The sequence below is a fragment of the Protopterus annectens genome, chromosome 1.part1 (genome assembly GCF_019279795.1).
Source record: "Protopterus annectens isolate FY-2018-M chromosome 1.part1, PAN1.0, whole genome shotgun sequence".
In the NCBI taxonomy this organism is placed as follows: Eukaryota; Metazoa; Chordata; order Ceratodontiformes; family Protopteridae; genus Protopterus; species Protopterus annectens.
In genome coordinates this window covers 212,113,609-212,128,045 of record NC_056726.1, presented here as the reverse complement: position 1 = coordinate 212,128,045, position 14,437 = coordinate 212,113,609, and positions in this window count along the sequence as shown.

The window sequence follows — 14,437 nt, the reverse complement described above, 5'->3', positions numbered from 1 at the left end:
ACGGCAGAGCCTATGGCGATAGGCTGGTGCGGTTGCGCCACCAGGCAGGTCAGTAATCCACTACCAGTCACTGTAAAGAAATATAACAGCATGACAGTCAGCAAAAGAGTGCAGTGTAGTCACTAAGGAATAAAATCTGCAAGTAACAGTGTGAAAGTGTTTGCAAGTATTGCTTGATTACAAAAGTGTGTTGCAGCCTGTAAGCCAAACAGAAAAATGAAAATGTCTGACATAAATTCTGAAATAAAAATGCCCCACCTGTAAGAAAATAGTACACAACCTGCAGCAGGCTGAAAAGTATAGCTGCAGAAGATGATGAAATCACATGTGTGAAATATATCCCTGTTGAAATACTGAAACATGACAGAAGTGAGACTGCTGGAAAGGATTGTAATAACTACAGGTAAAACATATCAATAAAGCCTAGAAGTAAGTACCATCCTGAATAGTAAAATGAAAACAAGTGAGAGAGTGTGAGAAAGTGTCATGAATCCAGCAATACAGTAGTAATAACCCCTGAATAAAGTATACTGCAGTCAGTACAGAATGAAATGCATGTGAGAATCCAAACCAAACAGCGAAATCTGTTCAAAGTGTTGCTGCATCTGGAATGTGTATCCCAAAATCTGGATATGTTGCTCTCTGTCTGCAATATGCAGATAGTATGATTGTCTGTTATACCAAGCATCCACACTTGGCTATAGCTATATAAAACAAATGTAGCAGGATGATGTAGCTGAACAAAGCTAGATATGAATGTGTATGAAGAACAATAAAATGTATATTTATGTTGCAGTAACAGTCCTATCACCAAGTTGAAGTAGTTATCATATTGGAAACTGTAGTTAGAACAGTAGTGTGTATATATGTGCAGATATTAGAAATGTACAGCATATGTATTGGTATTTGAAGGTGTTAATATTATTTTCTTCACCCCACCCTATAACCACATATAACCCATTCCACGTGAAAATGGTATGTGCAATCACAATTCACACCCCTGGACGTTTGTCCTGTTGGGTCATATATATTTGCATGTCCGTTGATGCATCTGCCCTGTTCATACATCTAAACCTGATGGCCTGTTGCCATCAATCAACCCTGCATGTTGTTGGACTGTGTATTGCTGTTCAAATTATGCATGTGTTATGCTCTCTGTTCAATGGTGTGAATATCTGGGTGTTTGGTTAATGGGAATACTAATGCATGCTGTTACAACTAATTGTGAATGGTATTATATGTCACTAACCCAAACTGTCATGACATAATGCAAAACATAGGACGACAGGGAAGGCGGGTTCCAGCGGACCCACCACTCCCACCTCAGCTGGTGAGTGCACCTGGCACTAGTGCCCAGTCTGGACCCTCCTCCGGTGGCCCTGTGCCACCTGCAGGTGGAAGCGTTGCAGGGGATGGGGCTCACCCCCCCCTCTGCAAGTGTGGCCGGAGGAGAACCACCACTCACCCTCCGTAGTGTCCAGACTGTGGTGCGTAGGGAGATTCGGGACTCTGTTCTCGAGCCCCTACACCAGCTTGAGGCATGGGTGGCACAACTTACGGGCATGCCTGTTGCCCGGCCTACACAGCCCCCAGCACAGCCCCATCCTGGGCAGTGAAGGAACAGTGGCAACTGCCTATGGGTGGGAATATCAGTTCCACTGTTGCCATCTGTGGGCTCATGGGCTCTGGATATCCAAACCTCCGTCCCCATCAATTGTGTAACCCCCCCCACATGTGTCATACACCGCCCCTGTATGCGTCTTGTTTGTCTTGTCTGTTTACCTACCCAACCTACCTCCCCAGCTGTACTGACTTCCTTCACCTGACATACCACTCTCACCTGAAAAAAAAAAAAAAAAGGGCACTCTGTACCCACAAAAAAATTATGCCCCATACATATCTGCCCATTCCACACACATGTCTGCTGGACATGGAAACTATCAATTACAATTGGCTGTACAACAAGTATTATTGTTGTCCTGACACCTCTCTCAGGGGTGCAAGGTTTCAAATGTCACACCAAATTACATACATATGCACAGCTGTTGCTGATGAAGAAATGGGCAGCTATGGGCCTTACCTACATCCCTCCTGCAAATCCCAAGCTTGTTTCCCTACTGTCTTACCCTCTTTGTGACCCCTTTTTCACCACTTTCCTGTCTCCCCATTTTCATTTCTTTCAAAGAAAATAGTGGTGTGCCAGAGTAAGCACTGTTAAGCGGTTGTAGCGAGGTGTCTTGGCGTGTGTGCGTGGAGCTAACCACCAGTGTGCATGTGAGCTCCAAGCAAACCAGCTAACCGGTTACAACTGCTTAAAAGTGCCTTAGTCACTTTGATTGACAGGTCCTGTACTCAGTTCAAAAGCAAAATAAAATCCCACTGTCAGTCCCGAACCCAGGACCTTGGAAACAGTAGTCTGTATGACCTACCACTAAGCTATGACTCTTATACAAGAACATTATGCTAAAATAAATATAACATGTAATAGTAGGGATGAATGTAAAGGGAATATAGGATGTGTAGTACCCAAAGCATGTCATTTAGAATTACTGTCAAAACTACTGGACTCCCATAATAGTAGTGTGTGAACAGAAACAGCCATGCTAGTTGATAGCTTGTAGGTAATAATGTCAGTTAATGTACATATATAAATGTATGTATATGTACATATATATATATAAATATATATATATATATATATATATATATATATATATATATATATATATATATATATATATATATATATATATATATATAGTTGTAGGTATCATTGTGCATACACACTTACTACAGGGAACAGGAGAGAGGAATGGAGAAATGTGAATCTACAACACAGCCTGAATCATGAGAGAGATACTAACCTTTACACTCACAGAACAGTGTCCACAGTATACCAGCATGGTCCCCGCCCTTACAGTCTGAAAGGGCAATGTCTATCTCACATACCCTTTTATAGCACTGTCCTGAAATCACAGTGAGAACTGCATTCAGTACACAACTGGCTGTATGCAATTAGCAAATGCTGGCTTACAACTGGTGCAGAGGCCAAGGTGCACTGATTATGGCCTATAAAATCCTCTATAATCCGGACAATACTCCTGCACTTCAAATATTATCACCCCCTATAACAATCCTAGCCCGCTTCAATCCTCTAACAAACTACTAATTCAGACTAGCAAAATGAATAACACAGCCGGTGATTCTCTCTTTGCAAACTCTGTAACTAGATCCTGGAACTCACTTCCAGCTGATATTACCTTACTTTCCACCTTAGGTCAATTTAACACTAGACTCAAACAACATTTGTCACTTAACTGGCTATGTCAATGTATCAAGCCTGGCTAACTCGAATGTGTAAAATCTGTTAACCAGTTTACTGTGTAAATTAATTTAATCCTGACTTGTGCTCAGGACTAACTTTAACCTGTGGAACATGTTTAACTTGCTTACTTATGTAATCTCTGTAAATAATCTGTTTGTAATATGTAATGCTGGTATTATGTAATGCTGTATCTGCTTACCCTTGGAGCTTTTCTCCCCGGGCCTCCGCTGAAAATGGACATGCATCCAGTCGGACTATCCCGGTCAACAAATGTAAGATAAATAAATAAATAAATAAATAATATTACAGTGACTACAATACAAGTCGACATTGACACGCACTGACAGCATGCTGAACACACTGGGGCATATGTGGGGACTCAGAATAGCATCCTGCCTGAGCATCACACACCTCCGCAGCTGGCACACAGGCATATGTTCCGTCGGAACAGAGCACATGCCACACATGGCACACACATCCCGTGTGCCACACACTCACAGCCTGTAGGGCTACACAACACACCTGCCACAGACGTGTCAGGTACCTGTCTTGGGTGCTGCACCGGGGTCCCGCTCAACAGGCTGTATCTGGTGAAGGTCACAGTGATATGCCTCAGGGGCACTATGGTCCACCACAGAACACATGCATACAGGTCAGTCAGAGGCATGGACACATATGACTCACTCATTGACCATGCCAGTATGGCTGACCTGAGACATACCTCCCTGGACTACATGATAGGGAACATAGAATGGATCTCTCAGCATGTGGCACAGGCCAGTATGAGCCTGATCTTGGTTGCCAACATACCCTCACCAGGTATGCTACCACTATATGTGGGAAGGGTGTTGTATGTCTACATTATGCTCAGTCTCCAATGTCATTCATAGGGTATCCGCTGGCTGTCAACGTGCGCTTACATGCTAGGGAAGCCACAATGATGTGCAAGGGTCATCTTGCACGTGACACCCATGGCCCAATGTATATTGGCAAAGCTCCTTGATACACACATACTGCCTTATGCTGCGGGACATGGTTTACATAGCCACCTCCCTGGGTATCACACAGGTTAGGACACTAACAGTGCTGCTACACAACAACAGCAGTGTACACCACAAGATGCATGCACCGGACACTGTCCTCAGCACGGTGAACTGCAATGTCTGTGCAGTACCAGAGTCCTGCTTCATGACTCACAGGTGTTACCCATCACTGACAGGTTATGCCCCATACCATGCCTGTCGTCCCCTACACATGTAACACACATGGACGGGGGGGTGGTATCCCAAGGCATCACAGATACACACACCTCCAGGTTGTTGGCACAGCACAAAGCATCAGGGCCTAATCATGTGCAGCTAACAGTGTGTTGGACTGCCATCTGGTTCATAGCCTGGCACACACAACCCTCCCATACACAGGAAGACCACCTATCCTCCATAACAACACTGGCAATATGACAGTCTCAAGAACTGTCTTTATATGGCTGGACTGCATCCAGCCAAACATTATGCGTGAGCATTACTGTAGCTACAACACACTAGTTGAAGGGTTCACAGCATGTGCTCACTGAATTGCAGTGGAATGACATGGTACCACTACCACAACAGGTGGGAACATGCATCACCTGTACATTGACTACATGTACATTATATGGCCCAGACCAGATGTGTATCCCCTGCTGTAGGTATTTTACCATATACACCCACACTGTATAGACACATACCGCGTGCAGCCCCTGCACAGTAAGACACAGTCATATTGGTATACATTGCAAATACCATTTATCCACTTGAGGCATGTGTCAGACATGGTAACTACTGCAGGTCACAGGTATTTATGTGTATGTGTCACACACATACATCATGTGTGCAATGCCATTGCTGGTTTAGGCAATGGCATGCATTGTTATGTACAAAGACCCACACAAGGTCATAATTTGTGACACAACCACACGTGGCAGTTGTGGGTTACCAAAACATACCTATCTGTACTTTGACAATGGTAATAGACACAGTAGCAGAGCACACTATTGGCATTACTAGCCAACTAGCCCTGTTTGGCTGTACTGATAGTTTGGTGACATCCCCTGTGTTTACTGGGGGAATATGCAGCATCTGGTGTATTGTAGTATTTGCCAAAAGGATCTGTTCTCTCACACTTGTATTTACACACACCCCACTACCCCCACACTTGCCATTTGCAGGATTCATACCCCTACCTAACTAAGTCACGTCATGTGAGAGAGACACATTAGCAAAGCGCACTATTCGGATTACTAGATAGTTCCTCTTCTCTGGCTGTACTTATAGGGTGCTGACATCATCAGTATTTTGAAAGGGTAATGTGCATCAGGTAGTGTGATCTCCTGATTGCCAAAACTAACATGTTTTTCATACGGAAATGCACACACACAAACTCCCCACATCCAAACCCCTACCTAAATATGCTATGGCACTTGAGAGTGACGCTGTAGCAGGTTGCGCTATTCTGAGTACTGGCAGATGTCTCTTCTCTAGCTGTATGTATAGGGTGCTGTCATCATCACTGTTTGGAAAGGGTAATGTGCATCATGTAGTGTGGTCCCCTGATTTCAAAAAAGCACATGTTTTTCATACAGAATTGCACACACACAGAGTCCTCATATCCAAACATGTCATCTACAGGTTTCAAACTCGTACCTAACTATATTATGACACTCGGGAGAGACGCATTAGCAGAGTGCACTATTTGAATTACTGGAAGGTTTTCCTTCTCCTGCTGTACTTATAGGGTGCTGACATCATCAGTGTTTAGAAAGGGGAATGTGTATCCTGTCGTGTGTTCTCCTAGTTGCCAAAAGGGATATTTCCTTCATACAAACTTGCACACACACACTAGCCCCCTCCACACACACTGAGCATTTGCAGGATTCAAACCCCTACTTAACTATGTTCTGACACTTTAGACGGACGCATTAGCGGAGTGTGCTATTCGCATTACTGGTAGGCTTCTCTTCTCCTGCTGTACTTATAGGGTGCTGACATCATCTGTGTTTAGAAAGGAGAATGTGCATCCTGTAGTGTGTTCTCCCAGTTGCCAAAAGGGACATTTCCCTCACACGAAATTGCACACACACTTACCCCCCTCATCCAAACACACACACTTGCCATTTGCAGGATTCAAACCACTACCTAACAATGTTATGACACTTGAGTCGGATGAATTAGCAGAGCGCGCTATTTGCATTACTGGGAGGCTTTTCTTCTCCTGCTGTACTTATAGGGTGCTGACATCATCAGTGTTTAGAAAGGGGAATGTGCATCCTGTAGTGTGTTCTCCTAGTTGGCAAAAGGGATACTTCTTTCATACAGTCTTGAACACACACTAACCCCCTCCACACACACGGAACATATACAGGATTCAAACCACTACCTAACTATGTTATGACACTTGAGAAGAACGCATTAGCTGAGCGGGCTACTCACATTACTGGGAGAATTTCTTTCTCCTGCTGCACTTATAGGGTGCTGACATCATCAGTGTTTAGAAAAGGGAATGTGCATCCTGTACTGTGTTCTCCTAGTTGGCAAAAGGGATGCGTCTTTCATACAGTCTTGAACACACACTAACCCCCTCCACACACACTGAGCATGTACAGAATTCAAACCCCTACCTAATTATATTATGACACTCGAGACGGATGCATTAGCAGAGCACGCTATTCGCATTACTGGGAAGTTTCCCTTCTCCTGCTGTACTTATAGGGTGCTGACATCATCAGTGTTTAGAAAGGGGAATGTGCATCCTGTAGTGTGTTTTCCCAGTTGCCAAAAGGGCCATTTCGCTCTCACACACACAAACCCCACTCATCCACATGCACACCCACTGAGCATTTGCAGGATTCAAACCACTACCTAACTATATTATGACACTTGGGGGAGACGCATTAGCGGAGCGCACTATCCAAATTACTGGACATCTGTTCTGCACCTGCAGTATTTATAGGGTGCTAACATCTTTATTACTACAGAGGTATGTACATGTAGTACTACCTGTCAGGTGGGGGATAGGATATATATGCATTTGCAGCCACCTACGTCAGGGTCATATATGCACATTGCACTGGCAGGTTATGTTCTATACCATGCTTTGTGACCACAGGACCTGTAACACACAACACAACCAGTCCAGAACACCACACCCACATCCAGGACACACACTTAGCTTCCCTGGGAACAGTGCCGGGATATGCAGGTGTTCACATACACCATTCCAGTTGTTAACATCAGGTACAGGCATATTGTGTGTGAGAACTACTCAGGCCTCTACCACTTTACCCTACAGCCACTACAATTTGTGGGTCCATGTGCTATGGCAGAACCACACACCACAGCCACATGGGGAATACATATTGCACCTGTCCATCTGCAACGTGGGTACTCACTGTTCCACACCAGAGGTAGACCACCATTGTTGATATCTGACCATACCCACCTTTACCTGGACATCCATATCCCATCTCCACCCCCAGGCAAGGTTGTCACTGCACACAAACTGTATTTAGCACAAGCAGACTCTACACTTGTGAAGACTGGGGTGGACGACTTCAGAGGACCCATGCTGGGGGACTATACTGGCCACTCAGCATAATCCTTGACAATTGCATTCTATGAGCATGTGTACGGTTTGCATTGATCATGCTATCCCACATATATCCATGACGCCTCCATAACAAGACACCTGTCAGCTGTGCACCAGCCATATATGCACCGTACAACAGACAGAGTGAGCTAATACATTGCAGAGCTGTAGCCCACAGAGGGAGGACATCTGTGAACAGTTCCGGCATGGCACTTCATTCACACATAATCATTACAACACAGTGTTAACAGTGGAATCGTCCAGAGAATGCAGATAGGGCTCCCCTCAGTCTGTTATTGACGAACACTTACTGTCAGAGATCCTCAACAACCTTCTCCCAGCACACACCGACAACATGGCTGTGGCTTAGCACATTCAATCCCTGGGACCTCCACGGTGCCCTTGCTTGACAGAGGCACAGCTCACTAGCCTCACATGTTGCCTTCTGTGACCTACTTTACAGTGGCACAGTAGCCTACTGTCCTGGGGATGCAGATGCCAAGCACACTCTGGCTGAGCTGTCATTCCCTAGGGCAACAAGCCTAGTATTGACCTCTACACCCATATGTTCAATTGTCGGATGCACAATATTTGTTGTGCTGTTCTACTGTTTGCAGGTCTTTATTGCCATAGCATTCCCTGTTCCTATGACCAACTTGTGTATCTGTGGAAGATGTTTGCATATGACAGCGATCCACTATATCACTTATGTCTCTGTAGTCATTTACTGTGTGCACTGGGCAGATTGCTGTGTTGTGGTTGGTTCCTGGACTGACACGTACAAATACCAGATATGTATGGCCAACTGCTAAACGGAGATATAGCCTAAGTGTGTGAGCATGCCCAGTTCAGCCTTTCCATGGCATGTTGTCTGACATATGCCTCATTTATCAAAGTGTGCGAGCATGCCCAGTGTGAGCTTTCCATATGTTACACTCTGAAGTCCACCACATATTTGGGTGTGTGTGCACTTCAACAATATCTCACGTTTATGGTTGTGTGTTGGGTGTCATGTTGTGTACTAACTGGCCAACTGCTTTGTGTCTGCCACAACAGGGATTATACTGTGCCTGCAAGGATTGCATGGGATACTTTGCAGACAGTTCTCAACATACTTTCATAATGACCTAACACTGTAGTACCGTATAGTGTACTGGTTCAGTACTTTCACTGTGGTGGACAGTATCCTGGGCTTTAGTCCTATGACTGCTTGACATCTTCATAGTGAGCACAACAGACTGTGTAGGGGCCAGTTGTGCATATATGACCATGTTGCATTATGTTCAGATATGGACTACCTACACCAGGCTCATCCAACATTGCTAGTGTATTCCACAACATGGGTGGACATTGGCAAACACTAGCAATGTTCCCTAGGCCATTTCTGATGCTAGTCACAGGGTGTGTTTGTCCTTCGACACACATTGTAACTGGAGTTTGCCATGACATATGTCATGGTTAGTATACTAATGCCTCCATCTACCTCTGACATAACAGTGATACCCAGGGTTAGCCTACCATCTCCCATCCACTCATCAGGATTCCTCTTGAGGGGTGTCGATATGTGACTCTCTGGCTGACCTGTACCAGGAGTTTACTGAAGAGTGGGGGTGCCTTCTGTGTTATGGATCATTCTTTACAGCTTGTCCTATGTATGTCAGTGCTGGGGTTCAGGTCTCTCATGTGCATAGCTCACTGCCATTCAGATTGTACAAGGTGCAACATGTTCATTCATTCCAGGTTGGACATGGCTTCATACATCAGGCACAGCTTGCCTGTAGCTGGGCAGTATGGCGGTGTGTGGGGTTGCAGTTTGTTTACTCAGGCAACACATGGCATCTGTTCATGCTATTTGCTACTCCTGGTGGGGTACTGCTGTGGACTTTACAGTTGATAGAGGTGTCTGCTGCGGTATATCCCACAGGGGCTATTGTAGTCACTTGTGACGCTAATGGAGGATGACTGCAGAGCCACAGTGAGTTCCCCTTATCTACATCTGCCAACCTTCATGTTTGGGTGGGTATATAGTATATCCCCGGGATTCATGAACCTTGCGCCAGGCGCATGGCGTGCGCCTAACGCCAGACATGGCCGAGCGATTCAGGTACGATCCAAACCCACGTGCATCAGCGGCGTACGCCGGAGTTGAGCCGCCTCCGGCGTAGGTATGTTAAATACCCCATGTGCGGTGTTGCACCATGCAAATGAAGGCAAGTAGCGATTCACGAAGTGGCGCAGGCGTAGCATAACAGCACGGCAATGTAAACCAAAAAAAACGGTTTACATATATCCAAACATGACATAGGAGTAACGGAAGGCTTCCAACGTCATGTGTCATAGTGGTGCAACATGGCAATGTGGAAAGAAACCGAGAATGTCAAAGGAAAACATGCAGAAAATGTAAATAACGACATAAATGTTATGTACGCAAAAACCACAGCAGAACCCCAGGACATGTCCGCGGAAGGTGAGGAACAATAAAATAATATGACAATGCCATAAAAGAGCAGTATAAGACACATCAGCATCACAGCCACAATACACCATAGTATGAATGGAAAGCCACAACCACAGCCCAAGGGTTGCCAAGGAGTGGCGTCGGTGTCTGGTGCCGTAACCATGTATTAGTAGTCAATGCCATGCAAATGAGGCAGATAATACTGAATCGCAAAACCCCCGCCAACGTAAGGCTGCACCAAACGGCGCAGCGGTAAAACACCGAGGAGTGGCCTAGAGGGAATACCTGTCAATCGCAGAGGGGTGTGCCGCTGTAGGAGGAAGCACATTGGAGCCCAGCAAACCTGGGCTGTACAATGCACATCACAGCATCAGGACCGGAGTGTGAGGAAATAGATGCGCTGAGAGTATACAATGCGCGCACAGATGCATGTGCACGAGGATGACTACGTTCCCCAAACCAGTCATATGACGGCCGCCCTGTCAACAACCATGGATACAGGAAGGTGATGCGGAGAATATGAGGAAATGCGGAAGCAGTGTAATTGGAGTCGTAATGAGCTATTAACACCAATCAACCAACGAAGGGCAATCGGCGGCAGCTGACAACTCTGCATGCAGAAATCTGCAAAACGGGAAAGGGGAGGAATATGAATGCAAAGAAAGTAGTGGATGTTGCAGAAATGCAAAGAGCGAAGAACCGATACAGCACAGCCAAGGAGAGAGTTAACATAATGGCGGCGGCAGACAAAATGCATGACATGTCATGTGCCTGCAGGATGCATTCCCGTAAATAGTAGGTGCAACGTGCAGAAACAGTAAAGTAAGGTGTAAAGGTAAACCAATGCAGGCAAGTGTAATGTAACACCAAAGGCAACAGCGTTGCAGTGCCAACGGTAAAACATGGTAGATAACCCACAGATATGGCAGCAGAGACACACCCAATGACATCACCGGGTGTACAGCACAACACTATAAAGTGGGAATGCACACAACACACAGCGCGAATTCCCAAACGCTGCGCCTTATGGTGTAAACACACGGGGAACTTTTAAAATGTATATGTTGGGTGCTGCCGTGGCCGTGATGCATCGGCATGTGTTAGAGACAGACGGAGTTGTGGAGGAGGGTGCCGACAACTACCGGAGGCCTCAGAGGAGAAGGAGAGTGTTCAGACCAAGGGTGACCTACCAGGGGCTGCAAGACCTGGAGATAGTAGAGCATTACAGGGTGGACAGGGACACGTTACAGCAAATAGTGGAGCTGTGCCGCCAAGCCTGAGAACAAGAGACAACAGAGGGGAGCCCATCCCAGTGGACACAAAGGTATGTGTAAGCTTGCGAATACTGGCAACAGGTACCTTTCAAAGGCCAACCGGGATATAATGGGCATCTCACAGGCATCAGCATCCAGGGTACTACACCAGTTTCTGGATGCCATGTTACGACATGCCCATGAGTATATATACTTCCCCAGATCTCAGGAGGAGTTGGCTAGCAATATCGCCACTTCCACCGTGTGGCACAATACCCGAAGGTACTGGGTGCGATAGACTGTACGCACATAGAAATCAAGTCACCACCCGGTGAGCAGGGTAGACGCTACATAAACCGCAAGGGATTTCCCTCCATCAATTGCCAGGTCGTGTGCAATGCGCAGGGCATTATCATGGATGTGTGTGCTGGCAGCCCTGGAAGCTACCACGACTCCCATATCTGGCATGCCTCACAGCTGTATCAGGTATTCACCAGGGGGGACATCACACAAGGTCACCTTGTGGGGGATGCTGGCTACGCATTGGAGCCGTGGATGATCACACCCATCAGAAATGCGCACACACACATGCAAGAACGCCATAATGAGGCACACGCACAAACCAGAATAATCATAGAGCGTGTGTTTGGGATGTTGAAATCACGGTTCCGGTGCTTGGATACATTTGGTGGAGCCTTGCAGTACTCTCCAGGCACGTGTGCCCACATATTCATAGTATGTGCTATGCTACATAATATGATCCTGCGGAAACAGCTGCTGCAGGGATGTAATGGTGTAGGGCCACCAAGCCCGCCACAACTGCCAAGGCAAGCACAGGCACAGGGTGTTCAGCACCAGGAACACACTTTGCCAGCCCCAGTAGGCAGACGGAGGCGTACCCAATATGCCTATGCCTTGGCAAAGAGGGAACGTATAGCACATACTCTGACAGCGTAGGCCCCATGGACTGACACCTCCCTACCTGCACACACAGTGAAATGGACGGCACACAAACATGTCCGCCCGTAATGTGTACTCTATGGGCGGTCCCATGTGTGACTCCAACATAGGTAGCACCCAAACACTGCACAACCAACAGCCAGCGGAGCATGGAACGCCAACACCTCAACCACACGCGGGTCCGACAGCAGACGGCGTAGCCGTATGCTGCCACGTCCTGCGCAAGGTGTCTACATATGTACATATGTGCATACACAAATATGGAGATAGATATCATTACACACGTAGAAATATATGTACACATACACAGATATAAAGTACAACAAGTTAAACAGGGAATCACAGGGATGCAAGGTTACAGATGCAGTAAGATGCGAACTCTCAACATAGTAAACATACTGAATGACAACCCGACTATCCGGGAGGGTGGACAGAGCAGGCAACGCCACCCATGGAAAGGTCAACCCACCTAAATGCATATTCGCCATTCGGGATGATCGCCAGGCCACGATACAGTAACAGGACATGTGCATGTAATATTCTTAGGATATGAGTGCGGAGATAGACACCGCCGCCAGCGATGTGGTCAACGTAGGTACTGTGTGCAACCGTCCCTGCGAAAGCGGCAGTATGTCTATGTGTGAGGTGAGGGTGTCGTGTGTTCCGCTGTGCCAGTGTAATGTGTGTGACACTGTAAAATGTGTATGTAGGTGACATGTGACAGGCGGAGTGGAATAACATGTGTAGGCATACAGTATAGGAACCACAGGCGTATGTATAGCAGTACCCATAAAGTAGTACTGAGAGCTCCTCACTGGCTAGGCGCGTGGCGACGTAAAACGATGCAAATCGAAAATGTCCCAGAATGTACCACAGGAGTATAGCCAACATGACATGCAAAGTACGCATGTACAAACCATCACCGTATGTATGGCGCCGACATGTTAATTCCAATGCGATATATTGGCAACGTTACGCAGCAATAGTTATGTACCGCGGAAATACGCATGTGCTACCCCGGCATCAATCGTGGACACGTATCATCCCGTAAACACCGCTGTGTGTTCTACGAGTGTTAAACAAGCAATCGCCACCCGAATAGGTGGCAACCGGTAGCATACAGGCCGTTCCAACTACAGGACCACAATGACCGTAAATATCCGTGACAAAATGCCAAGGGATAGTCGGCACCTACGAACAGCTGCAGATATACTACCGATGTGACGGAGGAATACATGCAGGAAGCACACAAGCAGGTGGTACCGACAGCAGACGACATCAACAAAACCTACACTCCTAGAACAACAGACAGGTAACTTGCAGCTCCCCAGGCAGGGATGGAGCACACACAGAAGCATACCGTGTATGTACAAATGCAAGGCCCACAACCCGTACCCGTCACCCACAGCCGCCGATATACCCCATCGCACATATCAAAGGGATACAATCCGAAATAGCAGCAAAAACATACAGGCAGTTAATGACAGCGGCATACCCGCAACATCCCGCGTGGGAACCACTATCAGCAGCAGATGCATACCTGCATCCGTTGTGTACAGGAATACAAGAGCTATGTTACACATCAGAATGCAAAACGCCATCGACAGATGCCGGCAGGACACGGACACCCACATGTGGAACATAATACCATACCCAACACACACAATCCATGGCTAACACCACAGCCAAATGTACCTGACGCCACACATAGCAGTTGTAGTCACACATAATATAACACAATACATACCATCCCCACGAAGGTAGTGCAGATAACCAACGCCCAGACGATGAATGAACCATGCCCTAGTTCTGCGCAGT